The sequence below is a fragment of the Suncus etruscus genome, chromosome 10 (genome assembly GCF_024139225.1).
Source record: "Suncus etruscus isolate mSunEtr1 chromosome 10, mSunEtr1.pri.cur, whole genome shotgun sequence".
Lineage (NCBI taxonomy): Eukaryota > Metazoa > Chordata > Mammalia > Eulipotyphla > Soricidae > Suncus > Suncus etruscus.
In genome coordinates this window covers 11,491,527-11,516,332 of record NC_064857.1, presented here as the reverse complement: position 1 = coordinate 11,516,332, position 24,806 = coordinate 11,491,527, and the positions used below count along the sequence as shown (strand labels likewise).

Genomic DNA, 24,806 nt, shown 5'->3' with positions numbered 1-24,806 from the left:
CCAAAACCTTATTTGATATTTTCAGTTCTTTACTCTGGGCTAAACATTTGATATTGTCTTTTTTCTTACTTTGTTTCTCTGTATACCACAGATAAGTAAGATAAGTTTTGACTTACTTTGCTGAATGAAATGCTTACTATTCTCCCTTCCAAGTACTAACAAGGCTTGATCCTGCTGAGTTCCAAGATCAGAGGAGATAGTTGGGGTGGTGAGGCTGCAGACATACACTCCAGTTCTATCAAATTAAAATTCTTAGACTGCACCTAAGCCTACTAGACAACAAACTCCTGCACCAGACAACTGATTAAAGTTATTATACTGTATAGAAAGAGGAGGTACAATAAATGCACCCCATATACACCTCAACCCAAGCCCTTTGCCTGGTCTGTATTGTGAATTGGCAGACAAAAAAAAAGCTATTATATAACTCACTTTTATATAAGAAAATAGCATTTTAAGTGATTGATACTAAAATTAGTCTTTCTTCCTTTTTTTACACTAGTATATTGGTATATTTTATTTTGTATTTTCTGATCTACTTCTATATACATGATAATTAAATATGTTATCAATATAATCCCCGTTAAGTGCATACCAATGGATTTAGAAGAGTTTATGATACATTATCTATTGATGTGACTCCCATGTGGGAGTTTTGAATAATTTATTATCAGATAATGCTCTGGATAAAAACCAAAAAAAATATAGGAAAACAGAATTGCCTTTGACTGAGAAAATATTTCTGAGGTATAAGTTAGGAATCAAAAAGTAGTATATAAATTCTAGTCCCCACTTTTTTTTCTAGCTTGTTATTATTTTTATATGAGTTATAGTAACTATTACAGTTGGGGAAATAAAACCTGGGAAACCAGTTAGTAATTTAGACAAGGTCAGAGGCATTTTTTTTTAATAAGGTCATTTCATTATTGCATCGGGTTCTCAGCTTTGCAAGCCCAGAAATTAATTTTGCGAGCACTTCCTTAGATAATGCCCTGTGGGCACTCTTATCAAAATAAATCCTTAAGATTAATTTGTTATCTCATATTTAAAATTATTATCTTTAAAAATATTCAAAGTTCAGATAAAGTAGAATGTTTCTATTAGTATGAGTAAATATTTTTCTTAAAATTAAAAAAATAATTAATTTTTTTGTTTGTTTTTGAGCCACACCCGATGATGCTCAGAGGTTACTCCTGACTTTGCACTCAGAAATTGCTCCTGGCTCTGGGGGACCATATGAGATGCTGGGGATAGAAGCCCCAAACTTCCTACCACTGCACTATTGCTTATGCCTTCAAAAATTTTAATTTTTATATATGTATATATCTTAATGGGTCACACCAGGTCTATTCAGGGTCTACTCTTGGCTCAGTGTTCAGGGCTTGCTTCTGAGTGTTTCCTGGGGCCCCATTGTACTGGTGATATAGTCCAGGTCTCTTGCATGCAACACATGTACCACAAACACTCAAATTATTTCATACATTTTTCCCATCTTGTTATTTCCTTTTTTGTTAATGAGGTAATATAATTTCCAATAGTGTTAATATTTATATTTTCTGTGTACAAGTCACAGCAGTATCACAACAATACTAAAGTGCCCCAAATACTGTATTTTATGTAGCTTTTAGTCTGTCCCAACCCTCTCACTGCTTCCTCACCCCAACTCACAAATATGGCTTGGTAGTCTGAATTCTTTGTTAAAGTACTAGGGTTTGTTTTCACTGTAGGTATAAATGAATTTTCTTTCATCTCATAAAAATGATAGAACAATTTCGTGTTGGAAAGATGCCTTAAGGACCTATCCAAGAGAAAAGAATTGGATGATCAATGTCTTTAGTTACTCTCTGCTTATGAGAGAATTTGGGTCCTTATTTCTAAAACCAGTGTATAAATTCTTCTGGATTATCCTGAATATTTTTCTTTTTGGACAACTTTTTCTTGATTTATCCTTTCTTATTAATATATTCTTTCTTCATACTGAAAATAATAATATTTATTTGATTATATATTCTAGTAATCTTTGTGTAGAGTCTAAATTCTAATCTGAGTACAACCTGAAATGTAGTACACTCCCTAGTTTATATGTATATCTACATACATCTATCTATTTATCTCTCTATCATCTATCTATCTATCTATCTATCTATCTATCTATCTATCTATCTATCTATCTATCTATCTATCTATCTATCTATCTATCTATCTATCATCTCTATCTATAATCTACCTATCTTTCTGTCTATATGTCTGTCTGTCATCTATTTCCCATCTGGTGCTGGGAACTGAACTCAGACCTCCCACATGTGAAGCAAACACTTCATTCCTCTCCCTAGCCCTATGATAAATTATTATTATTACTTTGTTTTACAGAAATTCCAAACTAATTCATTACATGCTTCTTTGTAGTATTTTGGATAGATTTGGCCTATATGTCAGATATTTATGTGTACTGCATACTAAAATTTAGCACATCTTTTAATTTCTTTAGCATTATATATGTATGCATATAATAGATATCTAGCTGCTAAAAAGAAAGTTATAAATATTTGTTAGACTTAATTTTTATGTATTATGAAATTATATATTAATATATAGTCGTTGATAATTCATTTTTCTCATTAGGTACTTTTGTAATAGAGGAAGCAGTTACTGAGGGAAAAAATTCACATCCATTTTGAACAAACTCCTGTAAGCCGCAGGGCTCACACATCAAAGGAAATAAGAGAATGTATTTTTTTTCAGTAGAGAGTAAAAATAAGAGACCAGTTGCTTGCATCTATCTTTTCTAACCTGTAGCTCCTTAGGAAACTGAAATGTACCATGATATCAAAGAGATGCATTTCTTAAAGGCTTTATGTTGTCTGCACTTTGCCAATACTTCTTTATTCTGCCTTGGCACAGAGACTTCTTTTTTTTTTATCATGAATATTTAAAGCTTGTCATATAAAAAATCACATTAGCTAGTTCCAGGTGGATCTTGAATATCAAATAGTTTAGAAGGCAGAACTAGAATAGTTATAAATTAAGAAAAAATCCAAGCTATCAGTGATTTTTATAGATGAAATTCAAATTGTATAATCAGTTGAGTTTACTATAATTATGCTCATTAAGAGACTATGAAGTTTAATTTTAGCCCAAATCAATCTTTGGAAAGAATTGAATGAACTGTTATGTTTACCATTAGAATCCTACTTGAGTGTCATATTCTTATATTAATAGATAATGTTATCCCACTGAACTCACCTGATTTTCGTGAAAAATGCTTAAGAAAAGTATCTAGGGGTTGGTGAGGTGGCGCTAGAGGTAAGGTGTCTGCCTTGCAAGCGCAAGCCAAGAAAGGACTGCGGTTCGATCCCCCGGTGTCCCATATGGTCCCCCCAAGCCAGGGGCAATTTCTGAGCACTTAGCCAGGAGTAACCCCTGAGCATCAAATGGGTGTGGCCAAAAAACAAAACAAATAAAAAACAAAACAAAAAAGAAAAGTATAAGGTTATGGAACATGAGGTTTTTCTGACATTTCTGCTTTTTATTTGTGATTTACTGCTATATTGCAAAATTAAATATAATATTTTAAAATTTATAATTGTGTATAAGACATAAAATGTACAGGATAAGAATATTGCTTTAAAATAAAAATACTATTTAAAGTAGATTCAAAAGCTTGTTTATCAATGAATGTATATACATTTATGTGCAATTTGAAATAACTATACATAATCAAGTTTCTATCTTTCAATTAAAACTACTATATTTTTTCTTTCTCTTTCTTGATACGATGATATATCTATATATCTATATATGGATAATAATATATTTGAGAATGTATTGTCCAGTCTTTAAATTTATTAATAACATCGTGAACACTTTTCCATATCAGTGAATATTTTGCTACAACTTTATCTTCAAATATCGATTCTTTTTTATGAATTTACAAATTACATTTATATTGTGAAATAACTTACAATATACATTTTTAAATAATAATATCTTTTTTAAGCACCGTTATGACAAACATATTTATAGTTGGGTTTCAGTTATAAAAAAATAAAGAACATCCCCTTCACCAGTGCCTTGTATATCTTAGATATTAACTCCTTATCAGTTAAATATTGGGGATAGTTTCTCCCTTTCTGTGGAGCCATTAGATAATCCCTCCATCCAATAAAGAAACCAAAAATACTTATGTAATGTTATATAAGTAATGATACTAAAAATTTTAATGTTATGGGATTTTTAATGATTATTTGACATAGTGTGATATTTATATCTATTTATACATAGTCCATTAATAGTCTTAAGAATGAACAATATTTTTTGCTTAACCATAATAGTTTTGATATTCTTGTATCATACTATGCTTAGCATAAGGAATGGCAGAAAGCCTGATATTGAAGATGGAAAATTTAGACTGATTATTTGATTCTTACATTGAATATACATTTTACTTTAGTTATCCCCTCTTAGGGCCCTTTTCTCAATTTCTAAAATAAAAAAATATTTTTTATTTTTAATAAGCAGTAAAATGCCTTATAGAATTATTTTTGCTTCTTTTGGGTCAAGATTTTGACAAATAGTTTATCCATTGACCTACTGATTTTGAAAATATACTTTCATGGATTTAGCTTTATTTTTCTCTATTTATTTTGGCATAATTGTCACTACTCAAAAATAAACAGTCAGGAAATGTGGGAATTTAAATTTAGCTTCTCAGTTCTGTTCTGTTTGTATGAGTGACTGTTTTATTTGATTATGACAGTGATTTAAGCTTTCATATGACTTCTTGGCACCTAGTCCCAAAACATGAATTCTAAAGGAACTAATTATATTTGCACAACTATACTTGAGTATCTGTACAATAGCCAGAATATAAGAACAACTGAAATTTTCAATAACAACTGAAAAAAGAAGCCACACACACAGCAGACACACACACACACACACACACACACACACACACACACAAGGAATACTAAACAAATATGAGAAAAGATGAAATCTTGAGTTCATTGTAACTTGTATGTAACTATAAGATACCTACCTTGCTAAGTGAAACACAGAGGACTAAAAAAATACTGGATGACTCATTCATCTATGTTATATAAAAACAAAGGAATAGAGATTTATTGAACAATGATAAATTCATTTTTTTGTTGTGAGGACATATCTGGTGATGCTCACAGGTTACTCCTGGTTCTACTTTCAGAAATGACTCCTGGAACTCCTTGGGAAACCATATGAGATGCTAGAGATCAAACCTGGCTTGGCTGCATTCAAGGGAAACTCTCTTATTCATACAGTCACATTGGATTCCTGTGTTTGGGACTAGGTCCTTGACGAATGGGCCTGACAGAAGAAAGGATGCTATCAGGATTAAGAAAACCAGACATTTTTAAGTGAAAAAAGGATGAAGTTGTGGACTGACAGCCCAGATTATACTAATTTATACTATTTATTGTTTGGGACCAGTATACTCAAGGAGAATGTAAACATTAACAAATTTTTTTTGCCTATGTATGCTAACCTAAGCAGGTTATACCTTTACTTAACAAAGGGGTCTGGGGGCAGTTAATGCAAAAGTAACTGCATTGTTTTTGGGGGGTAGTGACAGACATAAAACCTCCAATAGGGTGTTCCTTAAGGGTATCTGCATTCTAGTAATTCATAATTAAGGGCCATAAATTATCTTTCAACTCCTCTTATCAGACTATCATCTTTTTAGCTAAGCATATTTATTTCTGAGCTGTCTGTTTATACCAAAATTCTGAATAATGATGCATTCCTGACCATGAATTACATAACTGAGATTCTTTTCATTTTTATAAAGATGGTCACTTTATTTTTATTTTTTGGGGGGGCTGTCACACCCGGCAGTGCTCAGGGGTTACTCTTGGCTCTGGACTCAGAAATCGCCCCTGATAGGCACAGCGGACCATATGGGAAGCCGGGATTCGAACCACCATCCTTCTGGATGTAAGGCAAATACCCTACCTCCATGCTATTAATTTTTTATTAATATCTTTACTTAAGCACCATGGTTACAAATATGTTTTAGTTGGGTTTCAGTCATAAAATTATATTCCCCTTCACCAGTGCCACATTCCCACCACCAATTCCCTCATCTTCTTGCTCCCTCACTCTCTGCCTGAATTTAAGGCACTCTACTTCTCTCTTTCACTATCATTGTCATGATAGTTGTTAGTGTAGTTATTTCTCTAACTGCGTTCACCACTCTATGTGGTAAGCTTCATACCATGGGGGCTGGTTCTTTCAAATCTCATCTCTATTATCTGTGGATATTATTACCATACTATACTTTTTATAGAGATTCTTAAATGGTAAGACTGGGGGACAAAGTGTGGGTGAAAGATTATTTAGAATAGATATAATATTAGGACATTGGTGGAAGGTCAGGCACTTAGATTATGTTGAAATATGGTAACGTGTACACTAGAATCATAAACATAAATACTACTGTAAATCTATTAACCCAAGAAATACTATTATTTTTACCTAAGAAAATCTCTGAAAGTTTGTATTCCACTTTTTGACAGAAATTCTTGGCATAATATTTATATTTATGGCAAATATCTAGTAAAATTTGGTATGCTAATAGTAGTGGTCAATCTAAGTTGTTATTAATGAATATGAGTTTTACTTGAGAAGATTGTTTGAGTCCCAGTGGTTGTGCTCAAAGCTTACTGCTGAGTCTATATTCAGGGATCTCTCTTGTCAGTTCTTGGAGTGGACTATGTGGTATTGGGGATCAAAACTAGATTGCTGTCTATAAGGCAAATACATTATCTGATCTATGATATCTTCAGCCACATAAATATAATTGTAATTCTGGACTTATTGCATTGGTCTTTACTATGTTGAGAAATGTTTTATTAATTCCCAAATACTACAGTGGCTAGGGCATTTACCTTGCATATGGCTGACCCAGGTTCATTTCCATGCACCCAATATGAGCATTGCCAGGAATGATGAGAGAGAAAAGGATGCGGCCATGGACTGAGAGACCAAATTGTCTTCATATACCATATTTATTTTTTAGAATCAATAAATTCTAAATTTACTGAATTCAAAGCCAGTAGAGATTATTGAGCATTATTGGGTGTGGTACAAAAACAAATTAAAAAAATAAAAAAGGGTACTAAATTTTATTAAAAAAATAGTTAGCATCCATGTATGCTATCATATTTTGTTTTTTTTTATAGTGATTTGTGTATATTTTACCATTCTGTATAAATTCTGAGATAAATCTTGTCTGACCACAATGTATGAAAACCCACCTGAGAAGAGATTAGGAAATTTAGCAAAATAAGCTTCCAAAGCAACAACATTTTTATTGATTTTCTTTCTTTCTGCATTTTTACCATCTTGAAGACTTATAGGAATATAATAGGCCTTCAAAATATTGACTATTGGAATAAATAATCAGGGAAATGTCAATTTGAAAATATCAAGAATAATGCTTACATTTTGTATTAAAATAAAATCGAGCAACACTGCAGAGCCAATAATCAGAACTTTGTAGAACTTTGATTTTTCAGTATGTTAATTTTAAGGTTATTGAAAAATAAACAAGAAGAATAAGCAACTACTGTTAATCATTTATCAAGTTTTTAGAAAATATAGCTTTAGAGCTAAGACTATTTCAGAGAAAACAGCTGAGTTTATTTTCATACTTCCTGGGTCAGGTCATTCATTACCATGCCTTTAATTGATATTAATTAGAATGTGATTCCAGAGTCTTTTTCTTCTGCCTAAATATTTCTCCTGGGGATGATACTTGTACAGATGGTCTCTTACTTACAGATGGTTCTTCAACTTAACATTTTTTTTTCATTATGAAAGTGTGTGTGTTAGTACTGCGAGTTTGCTATCTGACACACGATTAGATGCCGCCATCTGCAAATATGTCAGTTTCAACTCAGGCATTTGATGTGTTGAATTATATAAGACTGTCAACACTTTATTACTCTTTATTTTTATTTGTTTTTATTTTAAGGGCCAAAATTGGTGGCACTCAGAGATTACTCCTAGCTCTGCACTCAGAAATCACTCTTGGCAGTCTCAGGAACCATATGGGATGCTAGGAATCAAACCCATGTAGGCCATGAGCAATGCAAATGTCCTATTCACTGTGATTTCACTCTGGCCCCTTTAACACTTTATTATCAGATTGTCTGTGAGTAACATGATATTGTCCAACTATCAACTAAGGCTCAGTACAATTTATTCTTATCATGGTGGTGGGCTAGAACAGGATATAAACTAATAGGTTATTTTTCTTATTTCTGTTACTGTAAATTTGAGAATAGGCCCTTCAAAAATGAAGGATGGATATGCTTATTTAAATACTTCATATATAGTTCCAAAGCATTTTCTAGCACTGGTATAAATATTTGAACTAGACTCTCTCCCTCAAATCACCCTTTCAAATATGTTTTGTATTATAAAAATTGACACCGTTATCCATCTATGATCTCACTTAGGCTATTGGCATTTTCTACTACTCAAATATCCATCTATTTACATTTATTATAAGAAATAAAATTCCTATGAATGTATTTATAAAAAATTATGGTACCTTTTCTAAGGACAGAAAGAATTTTATTGGTTTTATTCCTAAAAAATTAGTAAGAAGTCAAATATTTTCTTAGAAATAAGATATTCAATAAATGACAGCTGGTGGTCTAAATGACATATTATGTGCAGGTTTAGAATTGGAGATCAGTAACAGATCATATTCTACATTATTATATCTCTATTGCTTAAAACAATATCTGACATATATTATTTTATTTTTATTAAATGAATATTTTAATTCAATAATAATGAGATGCATTAGTTGTTCATGATTGAGTTTCAGTCATACAGTGTTTCAACACCCATTTCATTGCCATTCTGCCACCAATGTCCCCAGTTTCCCTCGGGCCCTCTAGAACATACTACCTTCCTCTATGGCAAACATTTTTTCTTCTCTCACTCTCTCTCTTTTTTTCCTTTTAGGCACTGTGATTTGCACTGTTGTTACTGAAGGCATATTAACTTTCCTCTTTTCATCATCTAGTTGACATATATTTAAGAACTCATTTAATCTCATTGGGACTCAGAAGATATCTGAAGATTACAGAATGGGAAGGAAATAACGTAGACCATTTTTTGAGCCTATAGTCATACTAAAAATTTCTCATGAGGATTTGTGACTTTATTAAACAAAATCCTATATATAGAAGGTAAAAGTCAATATCTGTCTTGCTTCCAGCTTGCATTTCCTCTATTTACACACTAATATATGGATACATAAGTCAAGTAACTTATTTTTACATGATCTACTTCAGATTCCTCAATGTCTCTATACATTAATAAAGTACAATTCATGATAAATATGGGACATTTTTCACATTAATAGATCACTACATTCTTTAACCAGAAGTAAGATTCCTATGGAGACACATTGTGCCATTTTCTACTCTTGTAAGAAATGACCCAAGAGTTCTAGGGAAGGGAAAGATGAAAGATGAAACAGTTAAGCATTTAATTCATGAGGTTAGATATAATGCAATAGAGCATCTCAAATAAGCAAGAGGAAGGAGGGCAAAGATCCATGAAATACAGTGCAAAAATAACATCAGCATAAACAACAGTAAAGAGTAACTGAACCCAAAACATATCCTTCAAATAATTAATGAGATTCAAAGATCTCTGGAAAGATTGATTTAAAAAAAGAAAATTACATGGAAATAGATAATTTTAAAGTATTAAAAATCCTATAGTTACCAGATAGTAAAATGAAATATTAAAATACTATAATTGATTAATGTTAATTTTAATATAAAATATATACATGATTGAAAAAAATTAAAGACCAAACTGGAAACAGTAGAGAATTGGATAGACTAATAAACATAAATAGATTGAAATGGTAAAATCTTTCCTTTATAATATACCTGGGAAAATAAATATCTTTCAAGAATCTGTTATTAAATTTTATACATTTCCACAACACAATAATTGCTCAGCTTATTTTACATAGTTTAAATTTCAATCCCAAAGTGGTCACTGATAGCATGTGAAAACATGTCCACTTTTTTGTTTGTTTGTTTTGTTTTTTGGGTCACACCAGCAGCACTCAGGGGTTACTCCTGGCTCTACACTCAGAAATAATTCCTGGCAGGCTCGGGGGACCATATGGGATGTCGCGATTCGAACCACTGTCTCTCTGCATGGAAGACAAATGCCCTACTTCTATGCTATCTCACTGGCCCCACATGTCCACTTTAATTGCAGACAAAAATTTGTGTTCTTTTTTTTCCCAATGGGGGAAGGTTGCAGGGTATTTGGCCATCCCGAATCACTCTTATATTTGATGCCATAGATGGAACCAGTTTGGCCACATCAAGGCAAGTGTAGCATATGAAAAAGTTTCCATAAGATGATTCTTGGAATTGTATATAAAAGTGTTTCCTTAGGATTGTTCTGTGACTTTTGCCCCACCTAACCCTTCCAGGTGGGGCGCTGTGGAGTTGGCAATAAATAGCTTGAGGGACAGGAGTGAGGGGCCTTCTGTGAAAAGCTGCTGGCTGCAGGAGGATTCTCTGGCTCTCCTTGCCCGATCTTTTAAACCCTATCGTTCTTGTCTGTGTGGATTATTACTTGCTGCGGATAAATATTACCAAGGCCTTCCCCCGAAAGGGGACAAGGGGATGGGAAGTAATTTCTCATTCTGGGGACTGTTCTTGGATTCACAAATACCCAGCCAAGATAACGGCGAAGATATCTTGCAGATGGCGCCCGAACAGGGACTTGAATCCTGGACCCTCAGATTAAAAGTCTGATGCTCTACCGACTGAGCTATCCGGGCCAAACTGAGCCCAGCCCAGCCGATCCCAGCCGAGATTCCAGCCGAGCCGAGCCCAGCCGCTTTTCCCCTCTGGGCATTCCGATGCTGGAGGGGCTTCACCGCTGCCTTTTTTTTTTTTTTTTTTTTCAGGAAGAATCATCTTTATTCATGCCCTAGCCACCACAGGTGTGTGGCCTATGTCAACCTTTCAAGCACAGCATTATTTTGCTAGCCCTGCATCTTATTTCCTGTTAGCCATCTTTCCTTTGGGCTCAATGCAGCCCAACGATCCAAAAGCCGGCCAAGAGACAAAAAGGGCCGAATCCCTTTCGTTCCAGGCTTATCTAACTTTTTCCCGACCCCTCCCAGGAATGGGAGGTCTTGCAGGTAGGGTTACACCTATTATTCGGTTTCCTAGACCCCTCCCAGAAATGGGTGGGTCTTGGGGTACACCACATTTCCCCCTTTTTTAAATATTTTCATGCGCCAACGTAATAAAAGTGAAAATTAATATACCAGCCCTTTTCAAAAACATATTTTTGCAAAATATACTTTACACCTGTAGCCTAAAATTCTATTAATGCTTTTTGGCTGGGTATTTGTGAATCCAAGAACAGTCCCCAGAATGAGAAATTACTTCCCATCCCCTTGTCCCCTTTCGGGGGAAGGCCTTGGTAATATTTATCCGCAGCAAGTAATAATCCACACAGACAAGAACGATAGGGTTTAAAAGATCGGGCAAGGAGAGCCAGAGAATCCTCCTGCAGCCAGCAGCTTTTCACAGAAGGCCCCTCACTCCTGTCCCTCAAGCTATTTATTGCCAACTCCACAGCACCCCACCTGGAAGGGTTAGGTGGGGCAAAAGTCACAGAACAATCCTAAGGAAACACTTTTATATACAATTCCAAGAATCATCTTATGGAAACTTTTTCATATGCTACAGGCAAGCACATTCACTCCTCTACTATTCATATGGCTCCAAACTTAAGTGTAAATATTCTTTTTTTTTTTTTTTTTGGTTTTTGGGCCACACCCGGCGTTGCTCAGGGGTTACTCCTGGCTGTCTGCTCAGAAATAGCTCCTGGCAGGCACGGGGGACCATATGGGACACCGGGATTCGAACCAACCACCTTTGGTCCTGGATCGGCTGCTTGCAAGGCAAACGCCGCTGTGCTATCTCTCCGGGCCCAAGTGTAAATATTCTTAATAAATATTAGCTAACTTAACTTAGAAGTATATAAAATAATACAAAATAAAAATAAACTTCTCAATTCATGAGTTGCTAAGAATTTAACCTACTGATTCACTGACCAAAGATAAAAAATGCTCAGTTATCTTAAATTGTAGAAAGGCATTTTCTGTAAGTTTTTTTTCGTTTTTTGTTTTTGTTGTTGTTGTTGTTTTTTGTTTGTTTGTTTTGCCACACATGGTGCTGTGTAGGGCTTCTAAAAATGTGCTTGGGATTACTCATGTAAGTGCTCGGGGGACCATTTATGGTGTCAGGAATTGATCTTTGGTCAACCACATGCAAGTTCACCTTGATGGACTATCTTTCTGACCTAATTAGAAGGGACTATACCTAAATTATAGTTTTTTTCTACTAAATTGCTATTGCAAACATAATTGATAAAAGTAAAATAAAATAATAATATAATAATATTATTAGTTGTGTTGGGGGATAATACATAATTGGGCTCAGAAATTATTTCTGGTGTGCTATTCAGGGGTTCATTCTATTGATGCTAAGAATAAAACCATAGTCTCCCACATCAAAGCATACACTCTAGCCATTTGAGGTTTATCAACAAGCACAAACATATTCTTTATAAAATCAGGAGCAAGGTGTGATTTTATAGGTCACCACCTGTCATGAACCATATTTTCTGTTCTGATAAATGTCACAATAAAGATAGTTGAGTGATAAGGATTTATAGCAGAAAATTACATCTATCATTATGATCATCTACTAAATTGTTTGCCACAAATTGAATAACAGATTAACGCAAAAGAGTGACTTTAGAACAATTGAAACAAATTCTCTCATAATCAGTTGGCCAGAGGTTCAAGCTCAAATCCAGAATCAGTATAGTTGACTCTATAGTTTGAGGGAAATTCTATTCTATGCTTCTTCCCTACCTTCTACTTGGTTATTAGAAATCTATGACATTTTATTAGTTGGTAACCTATTTTCCCAATCTCTGTCTCAATCATCTTATGCCTTTCTGTTTAATCAATGTCTCTTCCTATGACCTTTCTAAAAGAACACCTGTTATTGAAACTGGGGCAGATATTAGTAGAGTGGCACATCATATCAACATATTACATATTAAAAAGGACCCTATTTCTTTTTCTTCATTACATTTACCAAACTTACAGGCTGTTGTTCCTAGGTCTGTACTCAGATATGATCACTGGTTTGGAGACCATGGACAACACTGGGGATAGAAGCAGGGTTCGAAGCATGCAATTCCTGGTATCCCATATGGTCCCTTGAGCCTTCCAGAAGTGACTTCTGAGTGCAGAGCCAGAAGTAACCCCTGAGTGCTGCTGGGTGTGACCCAAACAAACACCCACCCCAAAAAACATAACAAAACAAAACAAAAGAATTAGGTGAGGGAGACATTTCAAGCACAAAACTTAGAGCCACACTGGCTGTTAGGTCACTGCCTCTGCTTACTAAATCTAAGTAATGTGGCTCTAGAAGTCAGTATTAATTCATGTGTAGTACTATACTGGATTTAATTTATTTATAATTATTGTAGCATGCTAAAAATTGGTATGTATTGAATATATGTCTGATTACTGCTCTCTAACCACAATTACAAATTAGTTACCTAAAATAATTTAATATTTTAAGTTTTGTTAGTTTCTGTATAAAATTATAGAGAAGAAAATTACCAATAATCTATTAATTTGTTTAAATAATTTTGAAATAGAATATTTAAATACTATTTTTTCTGAGTGTATATTTTATATATTATATATTTTTAAATTAGTTTTTATTTAGAGGTCCTGAGATGGGTAGAGGATATGATAGGAGAGAGAGGAACATTCTCAAGAAAGTGGATAGCCTTTTCTAAAGGTGGGAGAGCCCTGGTACACAACCCATCATGAAAGTAGTAAAGCCCACATCTCAAGAGGGGAGATGAAGGTGACATATATTTGGGCCCCATGCATTTAAACAACACATGTGCTAGAAAAACATTTTTTAAGTGGGCTGTTCTTTATTTTTCAGAAAGTTCAGCAAAAGAGAAAATTAAAAAAAAAGTCATGTTGTTTGGATAAGCTTCTTAGGATGGCACAGCATGTGAAACAGGACAAAAGCTAATTTTATAGGTTTCTAACATATCAACTTATGGACTGACCAAGGTGCTTACCTTGAATGGTCCTTTGAGCACAGAGCCAGGAGTAAGTTTTGAGCACAGTTGGGTGTTCTTCCCTCCAATAAAACTTGAGAGGGTAATGCAGCGATTTAGGATAACTATTCTTAATAAGAGAGTATTAAATTAAAAAAATTTGTACCAGATGGTCTGATGTAAACTCAGTACCACTTCCCTACTTCTGGCTATGCTTTCTCCTAAATCTTGGTAATCAAATTTTCTCAAATCTGTGCCAGCAGGCTGTTCTGGATTTGGAGCCATCCATGAGAGATTCTTGTACGAGATTTTGCAAGGAAGAAGAGCAGCAGACACCATTATTGTTGCTGCAGGCAGGTTCTTGGGTGTCAGCAGATGGACACATATAAAATCCTGCCAGTAACTTCCCAGCATCCTCTGGTTTATCACCCACTTCGAGGCAGCATGAACTGAACTCACTGGTAGTGATGGTCTGGAAATGTGATTGCCTGAAAAATCACCAGAGGCTTTGCTGACCTCCACTCCCCAACCTCTGAGTGTTTTTGTGTAAGCTTTCTAAATTAATTTTGTTATATATTTTATGTCAACTATGTAGATTGCATTCTATATTTTTGAACTATTTACTAATTGCTATTCACAGATTTTTCTCAGAAAGAATATTTTATCTGACAAGTGTTTTATAATTTGCTTTCTGGCATAGATATTCATTTTTGTTAAGGATACACAGAGTCATTACCGTCGAGTATTGTTTTAAATATTTAATATAGGTCATTATGTAGTTAAGCCAGAAAGTTATTCAATTACTTTTATTTGATACTATAACATCTAAGCCCTTATTGCTCTCTCTTTTCTGAAATAAAAGTTGAGCAAGATTTCCTCAGCAAACCATTGGCAGATTTCCAAGACAGAAGTAAGAATCATTCAAACATTTCAATTTGGAAACTATCTCTGTTTCAAAGATAGATATATGTACTATTTTCTGATTCTTCTGGCCATCCTCTCATTCTGCTGTGTTTTGTGTTAGTAAGAAATAATAACTTCAACATCACTAATCGTCAGGGAGATGCAAATCAAAACTACTATGAGGTACCACCTCACGCCACTGAGATTGGCACACATCACAAAAAAGGAAAACAAGCAGTGCTGGCGGGGATGTGGAGAGAAAGGAACTCTTTTTCACTGCTGGTGGGAATGCCGTCTAGTACAACCTTTATGGAAAGCGATATGGAGATTCCTTCACAAACTGGAAATTGAGCTTCCATACGATCCAGCTATACCACTCCTAGGAATATACCCAAGAAACACAAAAATACAATACAAAAATCCATTCCTTACTCCTATATTCATTGCAGCGCTATTTACAATAGCCAGACTCTGGAAACAACCAAGATGCCCTTCAACAGATGAGTGGCTGAAGAAACTGTGGTACATATACACAATGGAATACTATGCAGCCATCAGGAGAGATGAAGTCATGAAATTTTCCAATACATGGATGTACATGGAATCTATTATGCTGAGTGAAGTAAGTCAGAGGGAGAGAGAAAGACGCAGAATGGTTTCACTCATCTATGGGCTTTAAGAAAAATGAAGGACATTTTTAACAGTATCTCAGAGACAAGAGAGATGAGGGCTGGTAAGTGCAGCTCAGGACATGCAGCTCATCACATAGAGTGATGAGTGCAGTTGCAGAGATGACTACACTGAAAACTATCATAAAATGTGAATGAATGAGGGAAGTAGAAAGCCTGTCTCGAGTACAGGTGTAAGGGGGTGGGGAGGAGGGAGATCTGGGAAATTGGTGGTGGGAATGTTGCACCGGTGAAGGGGGGTGCTCTTTACATGACTGTAATCATACAACTATAATCATGTTTGTAATCACGGTGTTTAAATAAAGATAAAAAAAAAGTAAAATAAACCAAAAAAAAAAAAAAAAAGAAATAATAACTTACGTTTGTATGGAACATTTTGTGCACAATGTATGCATCAAACCACTCATCTTTGCATCCTTCCACATTTAAGATAACTTCCTATATATTTAAGGTAACTTTCATAATCTCTTTTTCAAAGCATGTATGCATTATATTTACATATTTGTGGGGCTTCCCAAGCATTACACAGAACAGGTAGGGCAACAGCCTCAATCTGATGGTTTAAACCTAGGGCATAGTCAGAGTACATAGTTTCACTGGAACTCAGGGTGCGGGGTGGGCAAGTTCCCAATCTGTACAGAACAAGTGTGCTTCAGGCAAAGTTTGACAAGCTGCTCCATGGGGCTCTGTAGTGTGAGGTATTTCATTGTTGTTTTTATTTGCTTCTCCCTGATGATAAATGATGTGGATTTTTTTCATGTGCCTTTGGTCATCTGTATTTCTTCTTTGAGGAAAAGTCAACATGTTCATTTTTCTTCTCTCCATTTTTCAATGGGGTTAGATGTTTATTTTTTTATTAAGTCCCATCAGTGCCTTGTATATCTTAGATATCAACCCCTTATCTGATGGGTACCTGGTGACTAATTTCTCCCATTCTAAGGATGGTCTTTGTATCCTAGTCATTGTTTTTTTTAAGGTGCAAACATTTCTCAATTTAATGTAGTTCCATTTGTTTATCTTTGCTTCCACTTGATTGGACAGTGGTGTTTTATCTTTGAAGATGCCTTTAGATTCAATGTCATGAAATGCTCTCCTTATGTTTTACTCTATGTACCTTATGTTTTCAGGTCTGATTCAAGGTCTTTAAACTATTTAATTTGACCGTCTTGCATGGTATTGAAGAGAGGTCTGAATCCATATTTTTGTATGGATTTAATCACTTTTTTCAAAACCACTTGTTGAAGAGGATTTTCTTGTTCCACCTATAAGTAGTGAGAGTTTCACCTCTTTCTTTTTTATCTGGATGCCCTTGTTATCCTTTTGTTGCCATACTATCTTTTATTTTTCTTATATCTCATAGATGAGTGAGACTATTCTCTCTCTCTATCTACCTATCTATCTATCTATCTACCTATCTATCTATCTATCTATCTATCTATCTATCTATCTATCTATCTATCTATCTATCTATCTATCTATCTATCTATCATCTATCTATCTATCTATCTCTTGCTCTGTGGCTCATTTCACACAGCATAATAGTATCCAGGTTCATCCACTATAGGAAAATTTTATGACTTCATTTTTCCTAATGGTTGTATAGTATTCTATAGTTTGTTTTAGCCTCTCATCTGTTGTTGGGCATCTGAGTTGTTTCCAGATTATGGCTATTGTAAATATTGCTTCAACAAACATAAGCATACAGAGGCATTTTTGTATTGTGTTTTCTGTTCCTAGGGTATATCTCTAGGAGTTATACTGCTGTGTTATATGGGAGCTCAATTTCCAGCATTTTGAGAAATATTTGTATTGTTTTCCAGAAAAGTTGGACTTTATGGTATTTCCACCAACAATGAATGAGAGTTCCTCTCTCCCTACATCACTGTCAGCACTGGTTGTTCTTGTTTATTGTGATGTGTGCTAGTCTTTGTGTAAAAGATAATACCTTATTGTTTTTTTTTCAAGGGAAGCAACAATTTTTTTCATCATAATGGCTTACATATCTTTCACAGTAGTATTTTAGGTGCATATTAACACTGAATCAGGTGAATACCCATCACCAAATTTGTCCTCCCCCATCCCAGTTCCCTTTCTGCAATCCATTTATCACTCCTCATTGTTGTTTTGATTTGCACCCCCCTGATGATTAGTGATGTGGAAGCATTTTTTCATGTGACTTTTGGCCATCTGTATTTCTTCTTTGAGGAAATGTCTGTTAATTTTTTATATCCTCATTATTGTATGAGGTTAGACTTTATTTTCTTGTTAAGTTCTGCCAGTACCTTGTATATCTTGGATATTAGCCCCTTATCAAGATGGGTTTTGGGTAAGTAATTTCTTTTCCATGGGAGACCTTTATATCCTAGTTGCTGTTTCCCTTGAGATACAGAAGATTCTCAATTTAATTTAGATCCATTTGTTTATATCTCCTTCTTCTTGTTTAGACAGTGGTGTTTCCGCCTTGAAGATGCCTTTAGTCTCTATGTCATGGAGTATTTTGGTTTATATTCCTTATATTTATATTTGGTTTATATTCCTTATAATTTCAATGTCTTTAACCCATTTTTATTGACCTATGTGCATGGTGTTGAGTTCTGCATTCTCTTATTTGCATGTGGTTGACTAGTTGTTCCAACACCACTAGTTGAAGAGGCTTTACTTGATTCAATATTTTTTGTCCTTTTGTCATAGATGAATTGATTGTATGTCTGGAGTTTATTTTCTGAATGCTGAAGTCTATTGCATTGATCTGAATGTCTGTTTTTTCAGATACCATGTTATTGATGACTATTATTTAGTAATCAATTTAAATTTGGGAAAAGTGATGCCTCTTAGAAGAAAACTTTCTTCAAGGGTTGCTTTAGCAATTAATTTTAAGAGTCTTAGATCTAATTATTTTAATAAAGTCATGAGTATCCTTAGAGAAATTGCATTAAACCTGTATAATGCTTTGGGGAGCAATAACATTGATACTCCTAATGAGTTGTGTATATGCCTCCATTTCCTTATGTCCTCTTTTATTTATTGAAGCAGTGTTTTGTAGTTTTCTCTGTATAAATCTCTCACCTCTTTAATTAAGTTGACACCAAGGAATTTTAGTTTCTGTGGTACTATTGTGAATGGGATTGTTTTTTAATGCTTTTATTTCTGTATTATATAAGAAGGCCACTGATTTTTGTACGATAATTTTGTAGCCTGCCACTTTGCTAAACAAATCTATTGTTTCTAGGAGTTTTTTGGTTTGAGTTCTTAGAATTTTCTAAGTATAGTATCATGTCATCAGCAAACAGAGCTTGACATTTTATCTTTCTTATTTGGATGACCTTGATTTATTTTTCTTATCTAAATGCTATGGCAAGTACTTATAGTCCTAAGTTGAATAGGAGTAGCAAGAGGGAACAGCCTGTCTTGTGTCACATTTTAGAGCAAAGACTTAATTTTTCCATTGAGTTTATTTGCCATGGGCATGAAGTAAATGATCTTGACTATATTGAGAAAATGTTCTTCCATTCCTATCTTGTTAAGAGCTTTTTTTCATGAACAGATGTTGGGCCCTATAAAATGTTTTCTAGCATCCATTGATGTGATCATATGGGTTTTTTTTTCTTGTTGATATGGTATATTACAATGATTTATTTGTGCATGCTAATATATTCCTCCATCTCTGGGATAAATTCTACTTGGTTATGGTGTATGACTTTCTTGATGACTTTTACTGATCCTCTTTGCTAGGAATTTGTTGGGAATCTTTGCATTGGTGTTCATCATGGATATTGGTCTGTAGTTCTATTTTTTTGTGACATATCTGTTGCTTTTGGTATCAAGGTGATGCTAACTTTGTAAATACTGTTTGGGAAAGTTATATTTCTTCAAATTCCTGGAAGAAACTTAAAAGGATTTGCTAGTGAATCCACCTAGGCCAGAGCTTCTGTTTCAGTGAAGAATTTTGATTTCATCAATATTGATATGTCAGTTAAGATATGCCAGATCATTTTGGTTTAACCTTGGGAAGTTACAGGAGTCCAAGAATTTATCAATTTCTTACAGGTTCTCATGTTTTATGGCATAGAGTTTCTCAAAGTAATCTCTAATTACCCTTTGAATTTATGTAGTATCTCTAGTAATCTCCCCTTTTCATTTCTAATTTCACATTATTAAAATTTATCCCTTTATTTGTGAGTTTGACTAATGATTTGCTGGTTCTTTTTTTAAAGAACCAACTCTGGCTTTCATTGATCTTTCAGATTTTATTTTGTGTTTCAAGTTCATTAATTTCTGCTCTTCATGCCATTAAAGTACTTCTCTAGACCCTTTTTCCTTTATGCTGAATGCTCATACATCTATAAATTTTCCTCTTAATACTGCTTTTGTTTTGTCCTACAAATTCTGATAATTTGTGTCTTTATTCTCATTTGTTTTCAGGAATCTTTTGATTTCTTGTTTGATTTTCTTTCCAAATCATTGGTTGTCCAGTAGTAAGTTGTTTAATTTCCAGTTTTTAAAGTATTCTCTCTCTCTCTCTCTGTTTGTGGTTCACCTATAATCTGAGTGCACGATGATCTGAGAATGTAGTTCTTACAATTTCTATCCTCTTGATTTCATGGAGGTATGTTTTATGGCCCATCATGTGATCTATCTTGGAGAATGACCCAGTTACATTGGAGAAGAAAGTTTATCCAGTTTCTGAGGTTGGAGAGCCCTATCTATCTAATAAGCCATTCTCTTCCATTTATTCCTTCAGAGCTAATATATTCTTGTTGGGTTTTAGCCTGGTTGATCTGTTATGGCATGACAGGGCAGTGTTGATGACTCCTATCATAGTGTTGCTACTGATGTCTTTCTTCAGATCTGTCAGCAATTATTTTAAATATTTTTCTGGCTCTTCATTGAGTGCATTCATATGAGTATTATTTCTTCATGGTGCACATATTCCTTGATTATCAAGTAGTGTCCATCTCTGCCTCTAATCACTTTTTTAAGTCTAACTATTGTGTCATCTAATATAAGTATGACTTCTCTAGCCTTTTTAAGGGAGTTGTTTGCTTGAATCATTGCTTGTCAACCTTTGACTTTGAGTCTCTGTTTGCTTTGATTATTCAAATATGTTTCTTGAAGGGAGCAAAACATTGAATTAAACATTTTGATCTACTTTGCCACTTTATGTCTCTTAACTGGTATTTTTAGTCCATTGACATTGTGAAAAATGATTATCATGTGATTTAGTGTCATGTTTTTGTAAGAAATTTGTGTGGGTCTGCCTTGACTTAAAGGAGACCTTTCATTTTTTCTTAAATGTTTGGTTTTTAGTCTATAAAGTTCCTCAGCTGTTGTCTATCTGTGAAGCTGTGTATCTTTCCTTTAAACCCTAATATAAGTCTGGATGGGTGAAGTGTTCTTGGCAAAGAATTCATTTCATTAGTTTTGTCTCTATATCCCACCTTGCCTTCAGGCCTTGAGGGTTTCTGTTGACAAATCTGTAAATCTTAAGGATGCTCCTTTGTACATACTTTCCTTTTTTTGCTTGTGTTGCCTTCATAGTCCATTCCTATCTGTGGAATTTGTCATTGTGTCTAGTATGTGTGTTGGAATGTGTTTTTTGGGATCTCTTTTAGTTAGTACTCTTTGGGAAAGTACTATTTGGTTGCATACAATCTTTAGCTCTGGGAGTTTTTTTTCTGTAATGACCTTCTTTACTGCTGATTTTTCATGAGTATTTTTTTTCCCTGGGGCCTTTGCAACTCAAATGTTTCTTAAATTGTTTGTATTGAATTTATCACAGACTTCTATTTTTATCTGTTCACATTGTTTGAAGATTGTTTTCCATTGCTTGATTGTTCTAAGGCTCTTTCCCATTCTCTTTTGTTGTATGAAGTTGATATGCACCTCATCTTCCAGCTCACTGTTATCTTCAACATCTTCAGCAGTTGTTACTCAGTAAGGCTTTCCAGTGAGGTTTTCATTTCAGCTACCACGTTTATATCCCTGATATTTTGGTTTGGAGTTTTCTTATTTATACCTTCATGTCCTTATGATTCTTATTTGTGGTTCATTCAGTAATTTCATGGATTTTTGAGTTTATTAAACATCTTCCCAATTTCCTTTCTAAAAACTTTCTTGGAGAGAATATGTTGGTGGCTGGTATTTATTGGGTCTTCAGACCCATCATCTTTTTTTCCCTAAGCATCGTGATGTTCTGGGAACCTTTCCCTTAGTGTCCTTTGCACTTTTTTTGGTACATGTTGTGATGGTGTACATTGAATAGGTGATAAGCGCAATCATGGAACAAAGGGGAACACTGCAGTTCTTTAATTTTTTTGGTAAGGAGAAGCCTGTGTTCTCTCAGCAGAGAAGGGGTTTTGCCTCTCAGCTTAAATATATCCTTTGGGGGAAGGGGCACTCATCCCCTCTTTTCCTCAGGGCTTCTTCCATCCTTGGCCTGGCCTCAGCTTCCTGCTGTTTTACTATCCTTTGAATTTCTGTAGTATCTTTAGTAACTTCCCAGTTTTTATTTATTATTTTATTATGATTTTTTCTTCTCTTTCTTTGTGAATCTTGCTAATAGTTGATTGATCTTGATTATTTTTTGAAAGAACCAATTCTTGCTTTTCATTGATTTTTAAAAATTTTTTTCTAGTATTTCCAGTTAATTAATTTCTGCTCTTTTTTTCTGCTCTATTTTTTTTTTATTATTTACTTCTGCCTTCCTATTTTGGTTCATTATTTGGTAATTTTCCACTTTTAAAGCTATGGTATTAGTTATTTATGTAGGTTCTTTCTTCCTGATGAATGATTTCAAAGCTATCAATTTTCCAATACTGCTTTTGCTGTGTCCCACAAATTATGAAAATTCATGTCTTCATTTTCATTTGTTTCCAGGAACCTTTAGAGTTCTTGATTTCATCTCTGATCCACTGATCATTCAGTAGTGAGCTGCTTAATATCCAGGTGTTAAAGTTTTTTTCTCTGTGCCTGTTTGTAATTCACTTCTATTTTCAGTACCTCGTGATTTGAGAAGATATTTTATGCAATTTTATTTCTTTTTGATTTTATGGAAGTATGTTATATTGTCCAGCATGTGGTTTGTCTTCAAGAATGACCCATGTGCATTGGAGGGGAATGTACAGTTAGTTTTCTGGGGTTGGAAACTGTTATATATATATAAATATATACATATATTAAGACACTTTCTTCCACTTTTTCCTTCAAAGCCAGTATATCATTGTTAAGTTTTAGTTTGGTTGAACTATAAAGAATTGATGGGGGTGTTGAAGTCTCTCGCTAATATTGAGTTACTATTGATATCTCCCTTCAAGTCGATTACCAAGGTGTTTTAAGTATTTTGGTGTCCCTTCCTTCATTACATATATGTTTAGAAGTGTGATCTGTTCCTATTGTATGCATCCTTTGATTTTTAAGAAGTGCTTATATCTGTCTCATAAACTTTATAAGCTTGAAGTTTATGTCATCTGATATGTTGTTTATGGCCAGCCCAGGACCTTTAAGAGCGAGTTTGGCTCTGACTATTCAGATGTGATTCTTCAAGTGACAAAGAGTTGGATTCAATTTTCTTTTTTAATATATCTTTATTTAGAAACCTTGAATACAAACATGATTGTACTTGGGTTTCAGTCATATAAAGAACACCCACCTTCACCAGTGCAACATTCCTATCACAAGTGCCCTAAATTTCCCTCCTCCCCACCCCCCAACCTGTATTTGAGACAGGCTTTCTACCTCCCTCACTCATTCACATTGTTATGATTGTTATCAGTGTAGTTATTTCTCTAACTGCACACACTACTCTTTGTGGTGAGCTTCATAACGTGAGCTGGCCCTTCCAACCCTCATCTCTATTGTCTCTGAGGATTATTACAAAAATGTCTTTCAATTTTCTGATCCACTTTGTTACTCTGCTACTCTTAACTTGTGCATTTAGTTTGTAAATATTGAGAGAGATGATTCCTATGGAATTTGTACCATTTTTTGTAAAAGTTTTGTTTGTTTATGCGGCCTATCTATCTATCTTTTTTTTTTTTTTGATTTTTGGGCCACACCCAGCAGTGCTCAGGGGTTACTCCTGGCTGTCTGCTCAGAAATAGCTCCTGGCAGGCACGGGGGACCATATGGGACACCGGGATTTGAACTAACCATCTTTGGTCCTGGATTGGCTGCTTGCAAGGCAAATGCCACTGTGCTATCTCTCCGGGCCCAGGCCTATCTATCTTAAGCAGACCCTTCAGTTCTTTTAAGACTGCCTTTGATTTTTTAAAGTTCTAACACTATTCTTTATCTTTCAAGTAATGTATCCTTACTTCAAACCTAAATGAAAGTATTACTATGTAAAGTATTTGTTGAAGAATTCATTTCATTGATTTTTTTAATATCCCACCACCCAGGCCTGGAAAGTTACTTTTGATAAATATGCTGCAATTCTTAAGTTTGCTTATTTTGTATTCAATTTCTATTTTTGGTTTTGCTGTTTTCAGTATTCTATCTCTTTTTATTTTTAATTGTGACTATGATGTGTCCTGGGAGCTTTTATTTGGATCTTTATTAGCTGATAATCTTTTGGCATGTAGGATGCGGGTGCAAGCATTCTTTAGCTCTGGAAATTTGTCAGTGATGATGGCTTTGACAGTTACTTCTTTATAAGGATTTTCTTCCTAACACTTTAGGTCCCCAATGCTTCTGAAGTTGTTTCTTTTAAATTTATTATGAAAGTACCTTGTCTGTTCAATTACTTTGAGGATATTTTCCATCTTCTATTTGTTTATTTTAAGACTCTTCTCCAATTTCTTCTGCTGACTGGTATTATGCAGCTCATCTTCTGTTTCACTGATTCTATCCTCAGCAATTTTACTCTGCTGGTGAGGCTTTCCAGTGAGCTTTTAATTTTGCATACCATTTTTTTTCAGTCCTGATATTTATGCTTAAAGTTTTCCAATTTATATTCTCATATCCTCCTGAGTCTATGGGTTGTTCATAAAAATGGTGCTTTTATTAGTCCAA

The 24,806-nt window shown here is 34.4% G+C and overlaps 2 non-coding genes across 2 annotated transcripts; one reads left to right on the top strand and one right to left on the bottom strand.

The window, feature by feature from the left end:
• The first annotated feature begins 281 nt into the window (after window positions 1-281).
• On the top strand, window positions 282-410 carry LOC126021223 (small nucleolar RNA SNORA51). The gene has a single exon (XR_007499820.1). It is a non-coding gene; the product is annotated as a small nucleolar RNA SNORA51 (small nucleolar RNA).
• A 10,387-nt stretch (window positions 411-10,797) lies between these two features.
• Window positions 10,798-10,870, bottom strand: TRNAK-UUU (transfer RNA lysine (anticodon UUU)). The gene has a single exon. It is a non-coding gene; the product is annotated as a tRNA-Lys (tRNA).
• Between the last annotated feature and the right edge of the window lie 13,936 nt (window positions 10,871-24,806).